The sequence below is a fragment of the Protopterus annectens genome, chromosome 9.part0, assembly GCF_019279795.1.
Source record: "Protopterus annectens isolate FY-2018-M chromosome 9.part0, PAN1.0, whole genome shotgun sequence".
NCBI lineage: Eukaryota > Metazoa > Chordata > Ceratodontiformes > Protopteridae > Protopterus > Protopterus annectens.
The window spans coordinates 251,708,183-251,734,263 of NC_056743.1; positions in this window are offsets into that span (position 1 = coordinate 251,708,183).

Here is a 26,081-nt window from a genome sequence, read left to right on the forward strand (position 1 = left end):
TTTAACCCTAACATTCCATCTGTGTTGTCGATCATCACTTAACCTTGTTAACCCCACCCTCCTTCCCACAGCCCTTCAGATTTTTTGGTGGAACGGATCTATCCCAAAAGATTGGTTTTTGCTTTAGGAATACAGATATCGTCTCCAGTCTATTTCCTGTCTGTCACTATCTTTTATGCAAACTCGATCTGAGGTAATCCTGTGAGGAGCATTATGGATTGACCTGAGCTTGAGAGTTTTTGGAAGGTGCAGGCTGGAATAATGGCTGAGTTGGTTCCGAGATTCAGAACCAAACCCACAGTCAAGGAGAAGTGAAGATGGACAACACAGAACATTATGGTAAGAGATAACTTCTTTTATAGGAGTTAGTAATCACAAAGACGCACACTTTTCCACAAACAAATTTTCTTTCGATGCTGTCCCCCCCCATGCTGTTCCCCTTTTTTTGAGAAACCTTGTTAGTCCAAATTTCCACTTGTTTAATGCCCAATAATAAGGATTTCCATGAGTTTAAAGGCCAAATTTATTAAAACATTAAATAAATTAACACACAAGCCTGGATTAAGCGCTTTCATCTCCCCTTCAGAGACTTCATCAGAATCAACCTCCAGCTTGCTTTACCCATTGAAATAATTATCTATCGTATCTCATTGGTTATGCAATTAAATAATCAACTAAACTATCTAATAGTAAATCAATGCTTTTACATTTCCAGTATGTATGAAACCTTTGAAAAAAACATTTTAAAACATTCAAGGTCATTGTCATGTAACATCATATATAACAACAAACATATTTCATGTTTAAGTTGAAATCTCTATATATGAGAGTGTAATAAATATTACAAACTTAAAAAATGTTTCTCTAGCACCATATGACAATAGCGGCATAACATCTGAACTAGACATGCATACTTGTATATGTATGTAAGCTCTATCTATATAAGCTAAACCTTTTTTAGTATATAAATATATAAAATTTATAAAAATATATAGTGCATATAAACATAAATATATTAATTTATGTAGTATAAAATACAAAATCTAAAATAATTCATATGTCTGGTCTTTTTGGGTTGGAAGCTAACAGTTTGAGGGCTGGGGTAATAGAGATATGGTCATTTAGCCCTGGGTTATTACACGCATCCAGTCTCAACTGCCAGACCATTTCTCGATGCTCCAATTTGGTTTCCCAATCCCCCCCCCCCCAACTTTGTTTCACTTCTTCCACCACCCAAAATTTATAATCTGCTTTTTCACATGCTAAGAGATGTCTGTATAGAGCATTGTTCTCATTTTTTTCTATTTATGTCATACATGTGTTCATATATACCTTGTTTTAGGTTGTGCTCAGTTTTCCCTATGTAGTATGCCCAGCATATACTGTACAATAAGCAAGGTACACCACCCCTCTGGTGTAACAACTAGAACATGTCATGCTTTTAAGTTTGTAAGAAATGCTGTGTATACTTAAATCTTTAGATCCTGCCATAAAGGGACATTGGGAGCATCTGCCATATTTAAAAGTACCAAGCTTGGGACTTGTCCCTCCTTTGTATTCTCCCTTTTTTCTTCTCTAATATATCCTTTAAGTTGTATTCCTCTTGTAACTATATCTGAGGGGTCTCTGAAAAAAGTCCACTTTGCTGGGTATTCTTTTAAACATGTCCCACATGTCATTAATGCATTTTTTAACCCACCCTATGTTCGAATAGTGTGTTAAAACTAAATATATGACATCTGGGGTGTAATCAATTTAGTACCCACCAATTTCTTTCTGCTACCTACTACTTCTCCACTAGTAAGTAGAGGTAAGTAGGTAGTCCCCCATCCTTTAACTATAGAACATTTGATGGGGTTAACTAGACTGTCCAGATACCCCCTTTCTCCAAACAGTGTATGTACATAATTTCTTTTAAAAAATCAATTTTGTTAGATGTAATCCTAGCTATTCTTACCTTCAGTCCCTTCACAGTGTTATGCTTAAGGAAATATGGATGGTCACTATTGTAGTGTAGATAGGAGTTGGAAAAACACACTTTCCTATAAATGCTGGATCTAAAACTATTATTAATATAATCCTTAGTTAGTCTAATGTCTAGGTAATGAGTCTCATCCAGCTTTGTCTCGTGGGTAAATTGTAAAAATTCTGTGGTGTGATTAAAGTATTCCATAAAAGGGGAAAATGAATCCACTAGATCCTTTCCATAAAATAAATATGTCATCCAGGAACCAATAATAACTATAAATATGTTTGTAGTATTGGGGTGTAAAAACTGTTTTTCCCAGTATAACATTACTATATTGGCATAGATGGGGGCACAGGAAGACCCCTTGTCAACCCCATCTATTTGATGGTATAATTCCCCTTGGAAATAAATATAGTTATATTTTAACACCATTTCCATATTCTCCAATACTAACCTAAAGTCACCTGATGACAAGAAACCAAACTTAACCAACATCTTCTCAAACCACTCTAATCCTGTCTTATGGGGTATCATGGAAAACAAGTCTTTAACACTGATGGTTAAAAATATAATATTTTTATTATATTCTGTGGTTCCAATTTTGTTTAAAAAGTCCCATGAGTCAATCAGAATGTGGAGATACTTGGAATAAAAACGTTTTATTTTAGTGTCCACAAAAATAGCTAAAGGTTGTGTTTTGGATCTTTGGGAGGTAACTATTGGCCTCAAGGGTGGGTTGCCTACCTCTTTGTGGGCTTTTGGGATCCCAAACATAGCTGGTATAATAGGCTTTAGTACTCTCAGGAACTGATACAACTGTAAATCAATAAGTTCCTGCATTAAATTGTCTACTAAGATTAAATCAATTTTCTTATATGAAATATTAAGTTCATTTCTAGAAACAAGTAACTACCTATTTCCTGTATTCAAAATACCCAGCATTTCCGCTGTGTAATCCCACTGTTCCATAAGCACCACACCTCCCCCCTTGTCCAGTTTCATGACTCTAATTTTAACATTGTAAATTAATTCCTTTAGTAATTTTTCTCTCTTTTGGGGGCAGATTGAAGTGGTCATGTCCATTTTTTTCATAACCATTCCTAATTTGACTTGTTACACACTTCTCAAAATTTTGCAGATCTTGTTGCAATGGTGGGTCTTCCTTTGCCCCCATCTATGCAAATATAGTAATGTTATACTGGGAAAAAGTTTTTACACCCCAATGCTATAAACATATTTATAGTTATTATTGGTTCCTGGATGACATATTTATTTTATGGAACGGCTCTAATGGATTAATTCCCCCTTTTATGGAATACTTTAATCACACCACAGAATTTTTACAATTTACCCATGAGACAGAGCTGGATGAGACTCATTACCTAGACATTAGACTAACTAAGGATTATATTAATAATAGTTTTAGATCCAGCATTTATAGGAAAGTGTGATGTTCTTCGTTTCCCATTGCTGCAGTCCTTACTATTGGGTATAGTCCCATATCCCCAGTCTTTTGCCGCATGGTCCGATGCAGAAGCAGTTTAGTGCAGGTTGGCGTTCTGAAATATTTCAAACCGGAGTTTCAGACAAACAGAGTTGGCTGAACATTTTGGTTTTTTCTTGCCTCAGTATTTTAGGGGGAACACGTGGAGACCAATTTTGGATTTATCTCTCCTCAACACTTATCTGGACATTCCCAAGTTCAAGATGTTGACGTTACAACAACTTTTACCTCTGCTGGGCAAAGATCACTGGATGGTAACTTTAGATCTCAAGGAAGCTTACCTTCATGTGCCTATAAGGCTAAGTTGCAGGAAGTATCTGCGATTTCGAGCTGGAAATTCTCATTATCAGTTCTCTGCATTGCCCTTTGGCTTATCTACTGCGCCCAGAGTATTCACAAAGGTTCTGGCTCCAGTGATAGCTTACTTCAGGCTACAAGGAATTCAAATCTATCCTTACTTGGACGACTGCCTGATCCTGGCTCAAGAAAAGGAAGACCTTCTACAGCATCTGGAGTATGTTATAGCAGTGCTAAGATGCCTAGGGTATTCTGTGAACGAAATAAAGTCCAGTCTAGTACCCTCTCAAGACATGTGCTTTCTGGGTGTGAGACTGAATACAGCAGCCCAGATGGCCTTTTAACCCCGGACAAACAAAGAGTCTATCACTTTACTTCCATCAACTTTCTCATCAGTCCGTGCTGACTGCAAGGTCAGTCCTTCAAGCATTAGGGTTCATGGCATCTTGTATTCTGGTGCTTCCCAATGCCAAACTGCATATGAGGAAGCTACAATGGTATCCTAACATCGTATGGACACAGTACTGCCAGGCTTTCTACACTGTCATTCAAATAATACCTTGCCTTCAAAAGAATTTTTGTGGTGGGCTCAGGAATGTCACCTAAACAAGGGACTCTCTGTGACCCGGCCAGAGGCAAGTCAGATTTTAACGACAGATGCCTCGGACATTGCTTGGGGAGCTCATCTAAATGGAAAGTGGATACAAGACAAGTGGCCTGCCAGACTACAGCATCTACATATCAACATGAAGGAGATGTTAGCAGTCCAGTTTGCATTAATGGCTTTCAAGGAGTTACTTCTTCCAGGACAGGTGTTGATTCTAACAGATAACACAACTGTCATGTGGTACATCAACAAGCAAGGGGGAACACATTCTTATCCTCTATGCAGGCAAGCAATGATTTTATGGGAGACTGCTAAGCTTGCAACTAACTCTTCAGGCAAGGTTTCTGCCAGGAGCACAGAACTCCTTAGCAGATGTGTTAAGCAGACAAATCATGGATCCCCACGAGTGGAAACTGGATCTTCATGTATTTCAGAAATTGACAGTGTCATGGGGAACTCCAGACATAGATCTGTTCGCTTCTCCACTAAACCACCAGCTGCCAAAGTATTGCACAAAGGGGTTTCATCACACAGCTTGGAAAGTGGATGCTCTGTCTTTCAGTTGGAAAAACCTTCATGTGTATGCCTTTCCACCTCTGCCTCTTCTTCCAAAGGTACTATTAAAGGTCAGACAAGACAGGCCAAGGATGATTTTGATAGCTCCAGATTGGCCTCGGCAACACTGGTACCCACTACTACGGAGTCTGGTAAAGAAGCCTCCATGGCCTTTACCTCTGATTCCCCATCTGTTATCTCAGAAGGACGGTCATCTGCTCAATGTCAAGCTTCACTCTCTTCATCTAACAGCCTGGCATATTCTATGTTGAAACTCAGCAGGTCTCAACTTCCTCAACAAGTTTTAAATGTGATTATGGAAGCTAGAAGACCTAGTACAAGGAGAGTGTACGCAGAAAAATGGAAGAGATTTTTATTTTGGAGTACAGCAAAGAATTTGGAGATTTCTGAGCCTAATTTGAGTGTGGCTCTTCAATATCTTACTGAGTTATTGGACAAAGGTTTGTCCTTCTCTTCCATTAAGATTCATGCTGCAGCAATTTCAGCTCACTATGATTGTGACCCACCTTTGTTTATCCTTTGTTCAAGCAGTTTCTTAGAGGGGCAAAGAATATAAGGCCCCACGTAGAGCTCCTACTCCTGCTTGGGATCTCAATTTTGTGTTGGAAAAACTTACTCTACAACCTTTTGAGCCTGCAGCTACTGCTGAATTGAAATACTTGTCATGGAAGACTGCTTTTCTGTTGGCTATTACTTCTGCAAGAAGGGTGTCTGAGTTGCAGGCCCTTATGGCAGTAGAGCACTTTTGATTTTCCATAAGGATAGGGTATCATTAATCCTTCCTTTATGCCTAAGGTGGTTTCTAGTGTGGCTTTAAACCAAACTATTCATTTGCCTACGTTTTATGCAGACCCCCAAAATAAAGGGGAAAAGATTTTGCACACTTTAGATGTACACAGGCAATTATTACTTAAGCAGGACTAAGGATTTTAGGCAGTCTCTGCAGTTGTTTGTTTCTTTTGCTTTGAGTTCACAGGGCAAGCCTGTGTCAAAACAAACTATTTCTAGGTGGATTGGCTTTTGCATTGCATTTTGTTATTCCCATCATGGCAAGGAGATTCCAGCTGGGATTAGGCCTCATTCCACTAGGGCTACTGCCACTTCAACAGCATTTCTAAGGGGGGGTGGCAACTAAGGATATTTTGGAAGCAGCTACTTGGAGTTCAGTGCATACTTTCTCTAAGCATTATCACCTTCCTATCTACTCTAAGTCTAGGGCTGGTTTTGCCACAGCTGTTTTGCAAGGCATGTTGTCAGCTCCTACTTCTTTATGATTTGCCAGCCTCCCTTACCTCTGCTTTGGGATTCAAGCCAATAGTAAGGACTGGAGCAATGGGAAACGAAGAACATAGTACAGTTTTGTACTTACCATAAATGTAGATGTGCGAGGATTCCATTGCTGCAGTCCCCTCCCTCCTTCCCTCTGTGTTTAGGGGTGGTTGTGTAGGTGAGTTTACATGCTTATATTTTGTATATATTCTTGTATATATTGTACATGTTTTTGGTGCAGGTATTTTGGGCCTTGTCTTTTTAGGGTCTTCTGACATCTGGGGCAAGAAAAGACTGAGGATATGACGTCGGTCATGCAGATTAGTACCCTGACGTACTGACGTCAGTCTAATGCGCCCTGACCGACGTCAGCCTTATACTCTGGTATTCGGGCCGACTGGACGCGGACTATACCCAATAGTAAGGACTGCAGCAATGGAATCCTCGAACATCTACATTTATGGTAGGTACAAAACTGTGCTTTTTTCCAACTCCTATCTACACTACGATAGTGACCATCCATATTTCCTTAAGCGTAACATTGTGAAGGGACAGATGGTAAGAATAGGTAGGATGTCATCTAACAAAATAGATTTTTTAAAAGAAATTGATTATGTACATACACTGGAGAAAGGGGGTATCTGGACAGTCTAACCGCATCAAATGTTCTATAGTTAAAGAATGGGGGACTACCTACTTACCTATGCTTACTAGTGGAGAAGTAGTAGGTAGCAGCAAGAAATTGGTGGGTACTAAATCTATTACACCCCAGATGTCATATATTTAGTTTTAACACACTATTCGAACATAGGGTGGGTTAAAAAATGCATTAATGACATATGGGACATGTTTAAAAGAATGCCCAGCAAAGTGGACTTTTTTTCAGAGACCCTTCAGATATAGTTACAAGAGGAACTACAACTTAAAGGATATATTAGAGAAGAAAAATGGAGAATACAAATGAGGGGCAAGTCCCAAGCTTGGTACTTTTAAATGTGACAGATGTTCCCAATGTCCCTTTATAACAGGATCTAAGGATTTAAGTATACCCAGCATTTCTTACAAACTTAAAATCAGGACATATTCCACTTGTTACACCAGAGGGGTGGTGTAACTTGCTTTATTGTACAGTATGCTGGGCATGCTACATAGGGAAAAACTGAGCATAACCTAAAACAACATATATACGAACACATGTATGCTGTAAATAGAAAAAAAATGAGAATAATGCTCTATGCAGACATCTCTTAACATGTGAAAAAACTGATTATAAATTTTGGGTGGTGGAAGACGTGTGAAACAAGTGAGGGGGGGGGGGTTGGGAAACCAAATTGGAGTATCGAGAAATGGTCTGGCAGTTGAGACTGGATGCATGTAATAACCCAGGGCTAAATAACCATCTCTCTATTTCCCCAGCCATCAAACTGTTAGCTTCCAACCCAAAAAGACCAGACATATGAATTATTTTAGATTTTGTATTTTATATTGTATTAATTTATATTTTTATACACACCATCTATTTACATTTTTATAAATTTTATATATATTTATATACTAAAGGAAGTTTAGCTACTATAGATAGAGCTTACATACATATACAAGTATACATGTCTAGTTCAGATGTTATGCTGCTATTTTCATATGGTGCTAGAGAAATATTTTGTAGTTTGGAATATTTATTACACCCTCATACATAGAGCTTTCAACGTAAACATGAAATATGTTTGTTGTTGTATATGATGTTACATGCCAATGACCTCAAATGTTTTAAAATGTTTTTTCAAAGGTTTCATACATACTGTGAATGTAAAAGCATTGATTTAAGTATTAGATAGTTTGTATAGTTAATTATTTAATTGGATAACCAATGAGGGACGATTGATTATTTAAATGGGTAAAGCAAGCTGGAGGTTGATTCTGATAAAGTTTCCGGAGGGGAGATGAAAGCGCTTAATCCAGGTTCTTATGTGTTATTTTATTTTGTGTTTTAATAAATTTGGCCTTTAAGAACTCATGGAATTACTTATTTTTGGCCATTAAACAAGTGGAAGTTTGAACTAACCAGGTTTCTTTATTGGAGCCAGCATCGAAAGAAAATTTGTTTTATAGGAGTTACCTCACTAGAAAATGGCCTTTGCACTGAAGGCCAGTAAAGGAAAGCAGCCAAAGGAAATAAAGGTCAATTCAGAAGAGAATGCTGGTCAAACTCAAGGGGGGAGGTCTGATGGTTCTGAGTGCTGAAGCATGGCAGAAAAAAGGCTGGCTGACTTCAAAAAGTGTGGAAAGTGTCAGAGGAAAATGCCTTATTCTTGATTTACACACTTTGTGCATCTGCTGTTTGGGACCCCAAGCTTTCGGATCCTACAACCTCCTCAGATCCAAAAGTAAGGACAAAGAATCAGATGAATTCATCCACTTCTTCAGATCTGACTTCAGACAAGCCTAAATCTTCACTGGATCAGACACCAATTGATTTGACTTCGTCTCCCTGCTTTACTAGCGACCTAATACTCTCCATCTCTTGATCCAATTCCATTAAGAGTGCCTTCTCCATTTCTGCAAAGACCAGCGTCACCTTCTCTGTCTACCTATTCCTCTAGGAGTTTGACCGAAGAGGACATGGAGAAACTGGTGAGAAAGAAAGTTGGTGCCAGGTATTTCAGGTACTTCTTCGCCTCCTTACCCTTTGGGTCATGAGTTCCGTACATTGACTACCCTTCCTTTATATCTTCCTCTGACTTCTTTTAAAGCTTCAGAGTTCTTGGATCTGAGCTGCCCGGTTCCATCTGCTTCTGATCTGAAGATAACTCTAACACCAGCTCCGTCGTTTGCTCTGAGCTATTTGGTTCAATTGGAGCCAGAGACCTCTCAGAGCCATAGCTGCTTAGTCAGTTCTGAGGTGTTGGGATTGCCTCTGAAGTTTTTGGAGCTGTCACTGCATATAGGGCCTTTAGCTCAGGTTAACTCTGCTCCGGCTTCTGCCTCAGGAGGATTTTCCACAGAGCAAGGACTAGGATACAGAGGTTTGCCCTCTCAGATCTGGAGTCCTGCCCCTCTCAGGGGAGATCAGTCTTTGAGGTTTTGGAGAGAGCCATGCCAGCAACTCAGATGGCCTTTACCTGCTTGGATATTCAGCCCCCAACCCTGTCATCTCTGTGTCCATATTCTTGACCGTATTCCCCACAGGGACAGTGAGTACAGAAACCCCAGGCTTCCCAGCAGGGGAATACCCATATCTTCTGATACCTCCCCCAGAGCACCCCACTGAGGAGGTCACTAAGAAGAAGTGCAAGAGAAAGCACATGGATTCCCCAGAAGAATCCTTCACCAAAGACTCAGACTTCAGTGAGGGCAAAGGATCCCCAAGGTCACCTCATGACAATGTCTACTTTGGAGGCATCCCAGAAATTCTGAGACAGAGAGGTGATCAGAAGCCCAACAAACCTTCATCTGAGGAGTCTGTGTACATGGAGGCTTTTGGTACCTGCCTGTCTACCTCCTGGGTGACTCTGCCTGCTGAGTTCATTGAGTTGATCTCTCTGTTGGCATGGAAGGCCCTCGGCACCATTGAGGTGATTTCCTGGAGACCAGACAAAATTATTACCACTCCTGAGGGCAAACAGTTTTGAACAAAAGGTGTGACTGTGGATGCCATAGTCATGGCGGTGCCACAAAAGAAGGAACTAGCTTATGAAAGTTCCCCTAAACAAGGAGTCTCTGGTGATGGATAGGCTTGGGAAGCATGTCTATGCTTCAGCGACCTTCTGCTTATAGTCCCTGAACTATCTGGCACACTTCACTAGATTACAGAGGGATCTAATTAAAGAGCTTTCAGGTACCCTCTCAGGATCCGTATCTGAGGAAGTATGAGCCTCATTTGCTTCCCATTTGGCTACCCTCCAGTCTATTTGTAACTCTTCCATGAGGCTCATTTCACATGTAGCCAAAGGAACAATTAGAGCAGCAGGTTCAGGCATTGCCATCAGGAGGCATACCTGGATGTGCTTGTATGACTTTGTGGAGCCTTTCAAGTCTATGTTCATCAATGCTTCATTTGACAACATGTCCTTATTCGGCCCTAAAGTAAAAGACACATTGCCCAGGTGTGAGAAAGATGGGAAGACCCTATCTGCAGTGGGCATAAGTTTCTTCACTCTGCAGAGATCCTTCTCCAGGAATCAGTGAAGCAGTGGAAAAATGTGGTTCAGAAAATCCCAAGGGTCTTTTCAATGGAGACATGGAAGTAGTTTCCCTAGGGGTAGAGGGGGGGAAATCCAGTGATCAAAGCTGCCATTCTGGCAGAGAAGGTCCACAAAACCAAGGGTCCAGAGAATCTTTCTTTGGCAGGCCTTCCCAACACTCCTGATGTACAAAAAGCCCAGTTGCCCTCTGCAGGCAATTGTGGGTCGACTGCCCCTGTACTGCATAGCCTGGCTGGAAATAACATCAGATACTTGGGTGCAGAGGATCATTTCCAGAGGATATATTGTACCCTTTCCCTTCCTTTTCACCTTTGCAGAAAAATCCCTAATGTTCCACCTATTCAGAGGGAGCAAGTAGCTCTACATGTACAAAAGCTGCTAGAAAAATGAATCATTCAAGAGGTCCCAACAGACCAGAGAGGATATGGAACTTGCTCAAGATTCTTTAGTGCCAAAGAAAATGGAACTGGAGACCAATCCTTGGATCTCAGCAACTTGAATAAATCATTTCAACAAAACAAGTTCAGGATGGTCACAGTTCAGTCCATTCTTCCATTTCTGGAAAAGGATGACTGGCTGTGTACAATAGACATTTAGAATGCGTATGATCACATAAAGATGAACAAATGATCCAGGAGGATCTTAAACTTCTGGCTTGAATCAGTCATTATCAGTTCAGAGCATACCTCTCAACCCTAGGCATCTTGCACAGCTTCTCACACTTATTTTCAATTTCATTTTTTTTTGGGGGGGGATGGGACAAAAGGCCAAACGCCAGGGACACATTTTAAACATTAATCCAAAAAGATTAGGTACGACATCCCAGAAAAGAAAGGTGACATCAAACTATTTTATTGTGTTAGTGCTTTCATGGCTATCCAAGCCACTTCCTCAGACTCAAGAATTAACAAACATCACTCCATTTTTAAAAAAAAGACCAGCCAATAAAAAAAAGCACAAATAATCTTGCAATTAAACCATAAATTAGAAATTTAAAGGCACATCATCTATAAACTCAAAATAAACATTTTATGTGTGTATGTGTGTATATATATATATATATATATATATATATCTGTATGGGTCAATGTCAGATGGACGAAAGCTCAGGTAAACGAAGACCACATCAACAAGACGACTTTGCTGACCGGACAAATCCCCGACAATGGTAAATCAATGTATTACGGAACAGAATACATTCCTGTTTCCATAATACACTTGAAAACCACATTAAAACATGTATTTCAGGGGGGCAAGCCCCCCTGCACCCACCATGTGGGGGGCTGTGGCCCCCACACCCCCCCACTTAAATATACCAAGTCTGAGATCACACTACAGTGAGGGAATGGGACTAACTTCCAGTCTGCATTACCTACCGTTGGGGATTCGTCCTGTCAGCGAAGTCATCTCGTCGATGTGGGCTACGTTTACCTGAGCTTTTGTCCATCTGACATGGACCCATATATAAATATAAATTATATATATATACATATATATATATATATATATACACACACACACACACACACACACACACACACACACATAAAAAGTGTGCATATAAAAATACTTAAACATTTACTCAGTTCATATTGCATAAAGGCATTAACATACAAACAATGACTACGTTATCTAAAAATCCAGTTCTTCAGAACAGGTTTTATACTAATTTTATCATTCTGCCCCTTTCCTGTATTAGCTGTTATTCTTATAATCCATTTTATTCCAGGTTTTCCACTTGATTTCCTATGTCCCCACCACATGTATTTTCATGTATAACCTGTAACACCTTAAATTTGAATTTTTGTTCAATACCATGCATTGAAACATGTTTGGCTAGTGCATTACTCTGTATAGAATTATTAATGCTATAAATGTGCTCACGGATTCTATCGCGAAGTCTGCGATCCGTCTTCCTAATGTAGAAACTACAAGATTGACATACAGCCAGATTGACTAAATGTGTAGTATCACAATTAGCTTCAGTATAAGTTTACCAGTGTCAGGATACCTAAATTCATCAGTAGAGTCTATATATTTACACCAGTTACATTTAGAGCAGGGAAGTGTACCATACATAATATTAAGACTAATGTTGTGGATTGCAGTCTTCAGGTAGCAGAGCATCCGTTTTAAGTTTTTTGTTTTTTATACGTAAATCTGGATTTATTCCCCACTATTGAAAAGCACACTTTTATCCACTGCCAGTATTGACCAATTATTCTTTATTACTACTTCTGTTTGATGTATATTACTTGAACAGGTCATTGGGACTCTTAAGAAGTTGTCCTTTTTCTTTTTTTGTTTTATTGATATGGAACGTTCTGAATAGTATGGTTTACCCCCTAGTGTTACGTATCCATGAAGGGTTTTGTATAGCAGTTTCTATTTCATGAGCTCTATAGCCCCTTTCTTTAAACATTGTCTGCATAAGGTCAATCTCTTCTGTAAAATCTAAATCATTAACATTCAGTCTGGATGCTTGCAGACCTTAATTATTAATTATATTACGACAAATATGTGGGGGGGGGGGGGCATACTCTTCCTATGAAGATAATTATTGTGTTGTCAAAACAAGCAGAGTCTGACCACTACAATTTCAAAAACCTTAATTTAAGAACACTGATTAAGGAACAATTTTCATTTATACCTGGATTGCTAGTAGCATTCAATCTTAGCTGCCATTCCAATTCTAGCTTCTCTAAATATGTTTTAAAGTCACCTCCCCTCTGGGTAGGAGTAATACGATCAATGACAAAAACATACATTTCTTAAAGTTCTCACAAACCAAACTATGTGTGAATAATGCATTTGATTTCTTTTTATTTTTAATATCCCTTACATGTTCGGCTATACTTTCCCTCAACTCCCTTATAGTTTTACCTACATAGAAAGCCGAACATGAAGTACATGTTGCAATATACACCACCATTGTGGTATTACAATTTCAGTGCCCTGGACATGAAATACTGCGATTATAGCTTTCAGTCATCACATAAGGGCAGTCATTTAGGTATTTACAGTAGCTACACGCATTACATTTCAGCATTTTAGATCAATGTCTTTTACCTCTTTTATCAATAGATGTTAAGTTGTCAATCTCGCCTTCATTCTTGCTTGATGGGTTCGGAGCCGATCCTCGGCTCCGACTCAGCACTTTGCTAAGCTCGAGAGTCACTTTTACCAGCTCGAGGCAGCCCCATATCCCATGATGCAAGGCGGTAAGTACCCAGATCTCGTTTGCCGCTTCGCTGATGAGGTCCTCCTTTTGCCAGCTCCTGGTAAGTGTTTAAAATATTACTATTTTTGCCCCTTTTTTACCTTAAAACTTTATATTTAACCTTTTTAGTTTAGATTAAGTCCCTTTCTGACTAGAAAATCCCTCACTCCTTAATCTTTTTAGTCAGGCCTTCTCCCCACCCATCCCCCCCCCCCTGTTAGGGTGTGTGTGTGTGTGTGAGAGGTTAGTTATCTTATTATTTTTGGGATAACTGTTTTTTGGGACTGTGCTGTGTGTGTTTTTACAACCATGTCCAAGGAAAGGGTCTCAGGCTTTAAGAAGTGTGACTCGTGCTGTCAGAAGATGTCTCTGACAGACGGTCACACTTCTTGCCTATACTGCCTGGGGCCTCTCCACCTGCAGGACTCCTGTGCAATTTGTCATTCCTTTAGCCAGAGAGTCCTGCAGGAGAGGAGAAACAAATTGATTTTAAGGGGCCTACTTAAACAGGAGGGCTCTCCGGCTAAGTTGGCTCCGAGTAAGACTTCCAAGTCTTCCAAGGCCCAGGCTTCTGTGTCTAAGCCTGCGGCCTCGGTTCCGAATCTTTCAGAGTCGAGATCGGCTCCGGCTGGAGCCGATCCTGGTTTGCACAAACCTTCGGCACCGATGGCTATCGGTGCCGATACTGGTTCGGTCACATCAGTGTTGGCTCCAATTGGTTCCGACCACCATGTGGCTCAGGCTTCGGTGTCGGCGCCAACCGGCTCCAACACCCTTACCTTTATGTCTGTATCGGCTCCGGCCGGAGCCGATGCATCGAGACCTTCTGTCGGTGCCGAAAAGTCTTCGGCTCCGACTGCATCCATGGGTTCTTCGGCTCCGATGGTTCCTTCGAGGAAGAGGTCCAGGTCCCCTTCCTTGGAACCGATACTCTCGGCTCTGGCCTCACCTCTCCTCTCGGAACGGAGCCATCGGAGCCGATCATCTAGGTCATCCAGGCTTTCTGACCATGATTTAGAGAGGGTGGTCAGTAGATTATTAAAATCACAGGCACTGGCCCAGATGCTACATAGTCCGTCTCAACAGACTACTATTAGTCCACACCCCCTTGCAGTTCCTCCTTCGACTCTACCTCAGAGTTTGGAGCTGGAGTCTTCGGGAATAGTTTCTGCTATGGCTGAGGGACAGATACCCCCCCTTCTGCTCCCTCAGCCTCTACTCTTATCTCCTCTTCAAGACCTTCCTTAGAGGGATTTGGTGGTCGGGCTTCCCTGGTCTCCTCCAAGGGGGTGAGTGGCATCGGACCCTTGTCCGACCCCACTCTTCCCCTTGGAGCCTCGGCCTTGGTGAGCTCGGCTCCGACATCTGCCTCGGAGCCTTCCCTTTCAGTGGGCCCTGGAGTTCCGGTTTCTTCGGAATGGGTTCTCTCGGACCTCCCTGGGAGGGGAGCCTTCGAGGTGATGAAGAGTGTGCTGGCCACTGGACTCAGCCAGCAGTCTGTTCCCTTAGCTCCTCCCTCTACGGTGCCTGTCGATATCTCTGCCATCTCTCTTGCTCCCGGACCCAGAGATCCTCCGCCTCAGGTTTCCCCACTGGGAAGAACCCCCTCTTCCGAGGATTCTCCTGATCAGTCAGGGGATCCTCCGCGCAAGAGGACTTGTAAGAGGAAACACGTAGACTCCCCCGAGTCTATCACTTCAGATACCGACTTAGATGAGTCGGAGGGATCCCCAAGATCCCCCTCTGAGGATGTCTCCTTTTCAGACATCCTAGAATTCCTTAAACAGAGGGGAAACTGGCCCTCCAATAATCCCTCTGAGGATGAGTCTGTATACCTAGAGGCGTTTCGACCCACTTATGCAGGTTATTGCTCGAAAGGCGGGGGCTGCTCCTGACTCTGTAGAGCCAGTTCCTAGGAGGCCTTCTAAATTTATTACTGCCCCTTCGGACAAGCAATTCCTTACGAAAGGTGTCCCTGCTGAAGCCATAGTGGTGGCGGCTGCCACTAAGAAGGAACTTGCAGATCCTTCTGTACCTGTCCATCCTCCTAATAAGGACTCTAGGACCATGGATAGGTATGGTAAGCGGATGTTTTCTTCAGCGACCTTTGCTATGCGCTCGCTGAACTACTTGGTCACTTCACCAGACTCCAAAGGGACATCCTTAAGGAGCTAGGTGAAGTAGTACAGGATCCCAAAGCTGCAGGGGCTCAAGAAAAAATTGCTTTGCAGCTAGGAACCCTTAATTCTATTGCTAACTCCTCCATGCGACTGATATCATATGCAGCAGATGGAGCAAGTAGGGCCGCAGGTACAGGTGTGGCTCTTAGACGCCAAGCCTGGATGCGGCTCTATAATTTTGCAGATCCCTTTAAGGCATCCTTCACAAACTCTCCCTTTGATGGGTCAGCTTTGTTTGGCCCTCAAGTGAAGGAAACATTGACCAGGTGTGAGCAGGACGGCAAGACTCTTTCTGCCGTAGGGGTCCGTTTTTCCACCCCTTCTAGACCTTACCCTAAGGGACAGAAGGGTGGCAAAATGTGGTTCCGCAAATCCCAAGGAGTCACACCGGATACACGTGGTCAGTTTACCCCTAGAGGCAGAGGGGGTAACAATAACAGACGCTCTAGAGGCAGAGGGGGTCCACAAAACCAGGGAAGCAGAGAGCCTCTCTCTGACAAGCCCTTTCAGCATCCCTGAGATGTTGCCCGACTGTCCATCCTTGGAGGCAGTCGGGGGAAGACTATCGCTGTACCCAGAAGCCTGGCGTTCCCTCACTCAAGACAGATGGGTACAGTCGATTATATCCGAGGGTTACAAAATTCCTTTCGAAGAAAGTCCCTTTTCTCACTCAAATTCCCTTCCAGATGTACCACCCGGTCTAAGGGAAATCGCAGAGTTAGAAGTATTCAAACTTCTACAAAAAAGAGCCATTCAGCCAGTTACAACAGACCATTCAGAGCCCGGAATCTACTCAAGGTTCGTTTTGGTCCCCAAAAAGACGGGAGACTGGAGACCAATATTGGATCTCAGCAGACTCAACAAGTCTGTGAGAAAGACAAGATTCCGAATGGTCACACTTCAGTCAATTCTGCCCTTCCTAGAGAAGGACAACTGGATGTGCTCAATAGATCTTCAGGATGCGTACTATCACATAAAAATTCACAGGCACTCCAGAAGGTTTCTCCGCTTTCGGCTGGGGTCCAGTCACTTCCAATTCAGAGCCCTGCCCTTTGGTCTCACTACAGCCCCCAGAGTGTTCACCAAATGTATGGCAGTGGTCACGGCTCACCTGAGACGTCAAGGATTCCAGGTGTTTCCGTATCTAGACGACTGGCTCCTTTCAGCCACCACCAGGCATCAACTTCTTCAAGCCAGGGGATTACACAATAAATCTTTGCACTCAATTGAGAATTTCGATCAACTATGAAAAATCCTCCTTATTGCCCTGCCAGTCTATTACTTTCATAGGCGCAAACTTAAACACTGTTCGGATGTCAGCTACCCTTACAGATCAAAGAATCTCAGACATTCAAAGTCACGTGAGGATCATTCTAGCCAGCAAGAAAGTACAGGCCAGAATGGTTCTAAAGGTGTTGGGCCTCATGGCTGCGGCCATTACCCTTCTTCCCCTGGCCCGCTTCTATATGCGCCTGCTTCAGTGGATGTTGTTCACTCAGTGGTCTTACCAACAACTTCCGATGCGTTACCAAATTCTGGTGACACAGATTTGCAAGAATCATCTTTCATGGTGGATTACTTCCCCCCAAATTCACCAAGGCAGACCCTTTGTACCCCCAGCCCCGGTAGCCACTGTCACTACGGACGCCTCCCTGATCAGGTGGGGGGGGTCATTATCAGGGCAGGATGGTTCATGGGACGTGGCAACCGTTCGAATACCACCTGCACATAAATGTCCTAGAGATGAGAGCAGTGCTTTTAACGTTGCAAGCCCTCAACGACTTTCTTCCCTTGGGGACAATTGCAGTCCACACAGACAACATGTCTGTAGTATGGTACATCAACAAACAGGGTGGAACCAAGTCCTACCCCTTGTGTCGAGAAGCGCTCAGACTTTGGCAATGGGCGATCTCCTCTCATCGGTTTCTGGTAGCAACGCATATCCCTGGGAAAACCAACATTTTAGCGGACAGATTGAGCAGAGCTATTCTCATGCCTCACGAGTGGTCTCTCAAACAATCTATAGTGGAGGAGATTTTTCTAGAATGGGGCCGCCCATGTTGCGATCTTTTTGCTACTCCCCAAAACAGCAAATGCCCAGACTTCTTCTCTCTTCCCACTGCCAGGCCATCCCCCCAGAGACGCTCTGACCCAGGATTGGCCCCAGGGACTTCTTTATGCCTTTCCTCCCTTTCCGCTGATTCCACAAGTAATCCAGAAAGCCACCGTTTTGAGAGCCAAAATGATTCTCATTGCTCCTTATTGGCCTCGACAAATTTGGTTTCCGTTCCTCCATCGTCACCTTTTGGTGCAGCCGTGGCATCTGGACCCAGTGCCAGATCTTCTGATTCACCAATCGGGTCAGCTGCACCGGTCTATCCCTTCTCTCAACCTCACAGCATGGTTGCTCCACTTCCTTCCTTAGCCAGGCTTCCTATGATCTCTAATCCTGTTAGAGACATCATAGTAGCTTCCCTAAAATCCTCCACTAGGAGGATTTATGCTAGCAAATGGAAACGCTTTTCTTGTTGGGCAAAAGCTAAAAATATTGATCCCTTTACTGCTCCAGTACAAGCAGTTTTGGATTTCTTAGCGGAAATCTTTCACGCGGGCTCCTCTTCTTCCACGGTCAAAGTTCAGTTGGCTGCTATCTCGAACTTTCATGTCGGATTCGCAGACCACAACATTATGTCCCACAGGCTTTGTAGAGCCTTCTTAAAAGGAATTTTTCTCCTGAAGCCTCCAATCAGGAGTCCTCCTCCTCAATGGGACCTAAATTTAGTGCTGACATCCTTGATTCTTCCTCCCTTCGAGCCAGCTGTTTCATGTTCCCTGAAATTTCTTTCATGGAAAACTTTATTCCTGGTTGCTATTACATCGGCTAGGAGGGTGTCTGAACTTCATGCTCTATCTGTTCGCCCCCCCTATTTAGTCTTCCACAAAGACAGAGTATCATTGAGAACTAATCTGACCTTTTTGCCTAAGGTCGCCTCAAAGACTAATTTGAATCAGGCTATTGATCTTCCTGTATTTTTCCCAAACTACTCAAACAGATCGGAACAAAATTACATTATCTTGATGTTCACCGCCAACTCAGATATTATTTGGACAGAACAAAACAATTCAGGAAATCCGATCAGCTCTTTGTTTCTTATGCTGATAACAAGAAAGGCCTTCCTGTCTCAAAGTGACCTTATCTAGATGGCTTTCTTCTGTCATCTCTGAAATTTATCAGCTCAGGGGAAAACAGCTGTGCTCAAACCTAAAGCGCATTCAACCAGAAGCTTAGCCACTTCCACAGCTTTTCAAGCTAGACTTCCATTAGACACTATTTGTGCAGCAGCCACTTGGGCCACTCCTCATACCTTTGTTTCCCATTACAAATTGGATTTGGCCTCCAGGGACAGAGCCAGTTTTGGCTCTACAGTTCTCAAGAGTCTGTTCCATTGAGCCACCCAGGATAGAGGTGCTAGGGACGCGGTCCCATCAAGCAAGAATGTAGGCAAGATTGACAACTTAACATTGAGAAGTTATGTACCTACCATAACGTTCCATGTTAGTTGTCTTCTCTCGCCTTCTTTCTTGCGACCCTCCCTCCTTCCCCCTGGCCTGGACAGACCTTTCTCTCTTCATGGAAGTATACTTCTGAGGACCATACAGTGCTGGTCCTCCAACCATCCTTCAGGCCTTTTCTCTCCTTCTTTCTTCCTTTTGGAAGTTATTTATGCTAGGTGTTATTGCCTATAGACAACAAACGAGATCTGGGTACTTACCGCATTGCATCATGGGATATGGGGCTGCCTCGAGCTGGTAAAAGTGACTCTCGAGCTTAGCAAAGTGCCGAGTCGGAGCCGAGGATCGGCTCCGAACCCATCAAGCAAGAAAGAAGGCAAGAGAAGACAACTAACATGGAACGTTATGGTAGGTACATAACTTCTCATTTTCTCAAGGTACATTTTAATATTTTGCCCCTTACTCTAGGTTATTTTCGCCCTTCGCCCACTACTTGTTTTTTATCTTCATCAAAAATTAGGTCCCAGTTTTTATTCAAAATTTCCCTAAGGTGTTGGGCCTCCTGATTGTAAGGAAGTACTAAGATTCTTTCATGTTGTGTTTCTGTTTTCAGACCTATAGAAGTCCCTATTGTAGTTGTGAGAATCAGGGTAAACGCGTCTTTTTCATTTTTTTCAAAACCTCATTTCTAGTTTTTAACATTCTAATAGGGTATCCTCTCTCTTTAAACATTCCTATCAATTTATATATTTCCTTTTGAAAATTTACATCATCACTTATTAGTCTGGCAATCCTCACCATTTGCTCCTTAATGACACTTTTTCTTTTGTGGAGGATGACAACTACTGTAATACAACAGAGAATGTGAGTAGATGTCCTTCCTGTATATTTTAGACTCTATTTTACCAGTGTCTTCCTTTTTGTAAAGGGAAATATCTAAGAAGTTAATTGTCTGGTGATTAATTTTCTAAGTGAGTTTTAAAAAGGTAGTAGTCATATTCAAGTATCGAATAAAAGTAGTAATTTTATTGTCACTGCCCTTCCAAAGAAGTAATATGTCATCAAGGAACCTAAGCAATGCTATAACTTTGTCCATAAATACAGAGGTAAAAACATATCTGTTCTATTCAGAAAGGACCAAGTTAGCATAAATGGGAGCACATTTAGCTCCCAATGCTACTCCAGTATTTTGACGGAAGTATTCTCCTTCAAAATAGAGGACGTTTTGTAAAACTACTTCAATAAGTTCTGTTAGTAGGTTCCGCTTAACATTATGCATGCCGTCAACATTCATTAAAACATCACCAAATAGTTCTACTCCCTCCTGATGTGAAGTCACTGAGAACAAATGAATGACACGTATAGTAAATGAATATTGCTCATCAATGGTCACATCTCTTAAGGCTTCTAAACAATGCCAAGAATCTCTCAGTATTTGTTTTTTTTTTTTTTTTTGTGTGCTGCTTTCTTGCAATGAAAGTCAATGTATGCAGCATCTTAGAATTCATGGCTGCAACAAATGGATGTAGTGGGAGGTTAAATCTTTGTGAATTTTGGGTGTGCCAAAAATAACTGGAATGACTGGGTTTTCATTAATTAAAAATGTGTAATCTCTTTGATCAGTAACCCCTTCCATTAATAGGTCATACAAAAAAGTCTATTTTTGCATAAGCCCTATTAATCTCGTTAGGGGTAGCTGTCTCATAGGTATTAAAATCATTTAACAATTCAAACATTTTCTCTGCATAATCCACTTGATTCATTATTACTACTCCCCGCCTCCACCTTTGCCCAGTTTCATAAACCTGTAATCTCTAAGTTCACTTAAATTTTTTAGACATTGCCTTTCATCTTCAGATATGTTGTCTACACTAACAACATTATTTTTAAAAATTTTCCATATTTCTTTTTTTGAACGTTCTTTCAAATTGTTCTATAATAGCATTAGTTGGTGGCATAAAGGTACTTTTCCTTTTAATCTGGTGTTTCTTCGTTGTATCTTCACTGTTCCTGTTATGAAAAAACACTGCAAATTTAAGCTGCCTTGTATACAACTTAAAATTAGTCAATACCTTTGCTATGTATAATCTATAGTTAGGAACAAAAGTAGAAACCCCTTTCAGTAAACTAGCATAAGTATCATCAATACACAAATCTGAGAAATTATTGTTAAATAAAATCAAGAATTCAATACACAGGAGGTTCAGATTCAAAAGTTTACTAGTGTACACCAGGAGGCAAAAAAATATGTACAAGTACAGAATTTTGTCTGACATGAAACAGGAAGCACACAATTTTATATAGGTTTAACATTCAAGCTGTGCCTACCTTACTGACGTGGTATGTCACAGGGCATCTACATCACATTAGCTTACAGTCTTCTATTCATTAAATCTGCTGATGCTGTCTATTTTAAAAAAGTTTTCCTCTAGATACAATGCGGCCTTGCTATCCACCTGGTCAGACATAATGTCTCTCTCTAAAGTTACTTCTTCAAGGTTTCATATCAGTTCGAATACAATAGCAGATTCAGTCTCTTAATACATATCTTTGTTCTCTGTTACACTTTCTCACACAGCTGCGTGCTATCTCAGTAATACATATACAAGGCCAAATCATCCCAGCAGGAAAGAGCAGAAGATTTGATTATTTCACACATTTAATTTCCTGACCCAGCAGATAATCACTTGTGAAAAGCATAAACATTAAAAACTTGCTAAGCTGGCATCTGCCAGGGTCGAAGGTCAGCTTTGCTTCAAGCCACACTGCAGTTTCAAAACTACTTTACATTTAAACATGAATTAATCCGCTCTACTATATGATTAATACACTACAATGCATTATATACTACTTTGCTTTTAAACTAGCATTTCTCATGTATTCAAATACACATTTTTCTAACATTTTCCCCCCTATTAATACTTTTTATTCTATTTTGAAGTATGCATAGTGTCATTTCATCTTCCAACTTCTTCCACTTAGGATTTTCAGCTAGGTGAGTCATTTAATCTATACTTCAGAAAAAATGTCATCTGAGATCAGTCTTTCAATCTCAATATCTTGGTACAAAGTTTCAGTAACAGATACATCAATAAAATCTTTGATTAATCTTTTCATACAGGGAATTCCACAGCAAACACATGCTCCTATTAGGAGTATACCCACACAAATGGCAATCAGAATATTCATTAGGATGGAACCCCACCCCCCAAATAGATTCTGGAAAAAGTCCGTCAGTGGGTTTGGGCCTGGTTCAGTCATGGCTGATACTTGCTGAATTACCTCTAGGTGATTATTAATTTCATGCCTATTATCTGGTATGTATGCACAGCATTCTTCTTTGATAAGCTCGCACGTGTACCACCTCTCGCCACTAGGGTGAAGTCAAGAGCCATTCGATTTTGTAGCACAACAGTTCTCATTGCATTCAGTTCATCAGTCAGGGCAGAAAAAGTTGCATTACTCATTACTTTGAGAAGTTTTGACAACTTCCTCAGTTCCCAGATCGATTTTACTGCTCCGTAGGCTGGGAATATTCCTGCCCAGTATATAACACTGTCACTCAAGTCCATATGAGTCAATTTGCTTTTGTCTTTCATGGCATTATGATCTTTCCAGCCAGCTTCGATCTTTCCGACTGGATTCACAGGTTTTTCAACTGGACCTTCAGGTTTTCGAGCTGCTTCTCTCACGTTTCATATCTTACCCAAAGGTAATTCTGCAGTATGTCTTATTGCCGGAACCAAAATAACCCAAAAAACAACTGCCAGACCAATTCTCAGGTAACAATTTATATGCCTTTTTCCCACAAATAAAATAACAGTTTTCTACTTTAGTACTAATACGCATCAGCCCTGCATGAAACATTTTCTGATCTATAACTGACAATTGTTTAAACAAAACTGGATTTTTGCGAATGTCATTCATGGTTGTTTTCAATGAGTTCAAATATGAGTCATAATTAGTATCGCAAAAAGTATTGCCATTATTATTCTTAATATAACATCGGTAAGATATGGTTATATTACAATTGCTCCAGCCCACCTGGAGGGTATCATTTTTATAAAAACATACAACTCCTTTTTGTGTGACAGGTAAAAATAAAGCTATTTTGTCCTGTGATCTCACAGTTCTTGTATCGAAAAGTAAATTCTCCCAAGTCTCATTTATCCCCAAAGGGACAGCGGACATTATCAGTCCTCCATATGCTGTTGGTATAGCTGTACAAACCCAGCAATTTGAAATGTTCATAGTCTCTGCATATACACATTTCATGGCTAGGTATGTGTTAAAATTTGGATGCCAGTCTATAGACGTTTCATCACGCCTTCCCACTTTCACTTGTGTGGTTGTGTGTAGGATAAACCACAAGAGGAAAATTGTCACAATTACAGTCAATAAATGTACACTCAACAAAATGATTATGCAACATCTCTGGGGTTGATCTAAATTTCTATTTGCTTTGTTTTTAGCCATCTCGGTCTGGTTGTGTATCAGTCACAAAGTTTTTATCAAGTTGAAAGTTCTTTACCGGTTTACAATGTGTCAAATGAACCCAGGACGTCCTCTCTGCCACTCTAACTGCAGTAGGCGTTGCCAACAGAACCTGGTATGGTCCCTCCCACTTTGGATTCGCCCAATTCTTCCTTTTCGTCACTTTCAGCCACACGAATGTCCCAGGGGCCAAGACTGCTTCCACCAGTCTGGTCTGTTCCTTGTCTGAAAAAGAGTTAAACTGCAAAACAGATTTATTTGTTAACAGTTTCCTCATATAACTAGCTAATGAACTGTCAGCCTCTTGCTCTGCAGGCATGAGAACTTTCCACTGAGGCACACAATATGCTCTCCCAAAAAACATTTCAAAGGGAGTCAAACCCTTTACGGTTGGAACTGTTCTCATACTCAGCAGCGCCAAAGGCAGACAGTATATCCAATTATTTTGGGTCTCCTCTACTAGCTTCCTAAGCTTATTTTTGAGGGTACCATTGTACCTTTCTACCAGTCCTGCTGACTGTGGGTGGTAGGCACAATGGTTCTTTAAGGAGATACCAAAAAATCTCCCAAGTTGTTGGATTGTCTGATTCATGAAATGAGTGCCGTTGTCACTATAAATCCTTTCCGGAATGCCAAATCTAGGGATTATCTCTTTTATCAGGGCTTTCGCCACTGTTGCTGCATCCAGGTTTTTGGTTGGAAAAGCTTCTACCCATTTAGAAAACATGTCTACAATAACTAAACAAAACTTTTTCCCTTCACACTTATTCAGTTCTAGGAAACCCATACAAATAGTATGGAACGGGTATGGTGGTATAGGAAAACTTCCTTGCTTGGTTTTAAATGCCCCTTGTGCATGGTGCTTGTTACAAGTATGACAAGCTGCACAAAATTTTTCTGTATAATTTGTGAATCCGTATGTTTGGAATATTCTGTTTACTAACTGTACCATCCCCCCTTTTGAGACATGGCACTGCCCATGGCTCAACAAAGCTGTATGTCTAAATAAATTAGACGGCAATATCGGTTTTCTCTCTTTGGAAATGTACAGTCCATTCTCAAGAATTGTGCCTCGTTTTATCCATTTTTGTTTTTCTGCTTTTGTAGTAAGTGTCTGCATTGTTTTTAACATGTCTAAATCTAAAATCTCAGAGGGTTGTAATTCCTCATTCAAAAGTAAAATTTCTGAGTCTGAGGCTGCTTGCTTTGCAGCTGCATCAGCTCGTGCATTGCCTTTTGAAATCTTATCCTGCTGTTTCATATGAGCTACACATTTACAAGTAGCTACTTTGGTAGGTAACTGAATAGATTCTAATAACTCCAAAATAAATTGTGCATGATTAATAGGTTTTCCACTAGATGTTATCATTCCTCTATTTTTCCATTGTTGTGCAAATACATGTACTGTAGAAAAAGCATACTGACTATCAGTATATATGTTTACACACTTGTTTTTTGCTAAAGTACATGCCCTCGTCAAAGCTATCAATTCTGCTGCTTGTGCAGATAAGTTGTGTGGTAAGGATTGAGCTTCTAAAATTTCAGTGTCTGTAACTACTGCATACCCTACCAGATTCTTTCCTGTAGGACCCCTTCTGTATGAGCCATCCACGTAATATGTCACCTTGGCGTTGTCCAAGGGCATATCTGTGAGATCTTGTCTAGTTAAAGCTAACTGTTCAATTTCCTGCAGGCAGCTGTGTGGTGTGCCCTCCGCAGGAGTTGGAAGTAATGTTGATGGATTCAATGTCGTACATCGTTCAGTTGTCATATGAGGTTGGCTCAGCAGTATAGTCATACATGAAAGATGTCTAGCAGGAGAAAGGTATGCCATTTTTTCTTGCAGTAAAATTATTGCAACTGCATGAGGCACTCTCAATGTGAGAGGGTGGAATAATACCACTGAGGCTGAAGCCTGTACTGCCATTGCAGCTGCAACTACTGCTTGTACACAGTAAGGCAAAGATTGCGCCACTGGATCTAACTGTGATGAATAATAGGCTATGGGGCATTGCTTATCCCCTTGTTGGTGCTTCAATACTGACGTCATATATCCTTGCTTACAATCTATGGTCTGAAAGAATCGTTTATGATAATTTGGAAGTCCTAAAACTAATGAAGAAGCTATCAACTGCTTCAACCTGCAGAAAGCCGTTTCTGCTTCAGGTGTCCATTGTAAGATATCTTGTGCTGCCATTGGCGTCTTATATATCAAGTCATTCAGTGGAGCAGATTCCAAAGCATAATTTG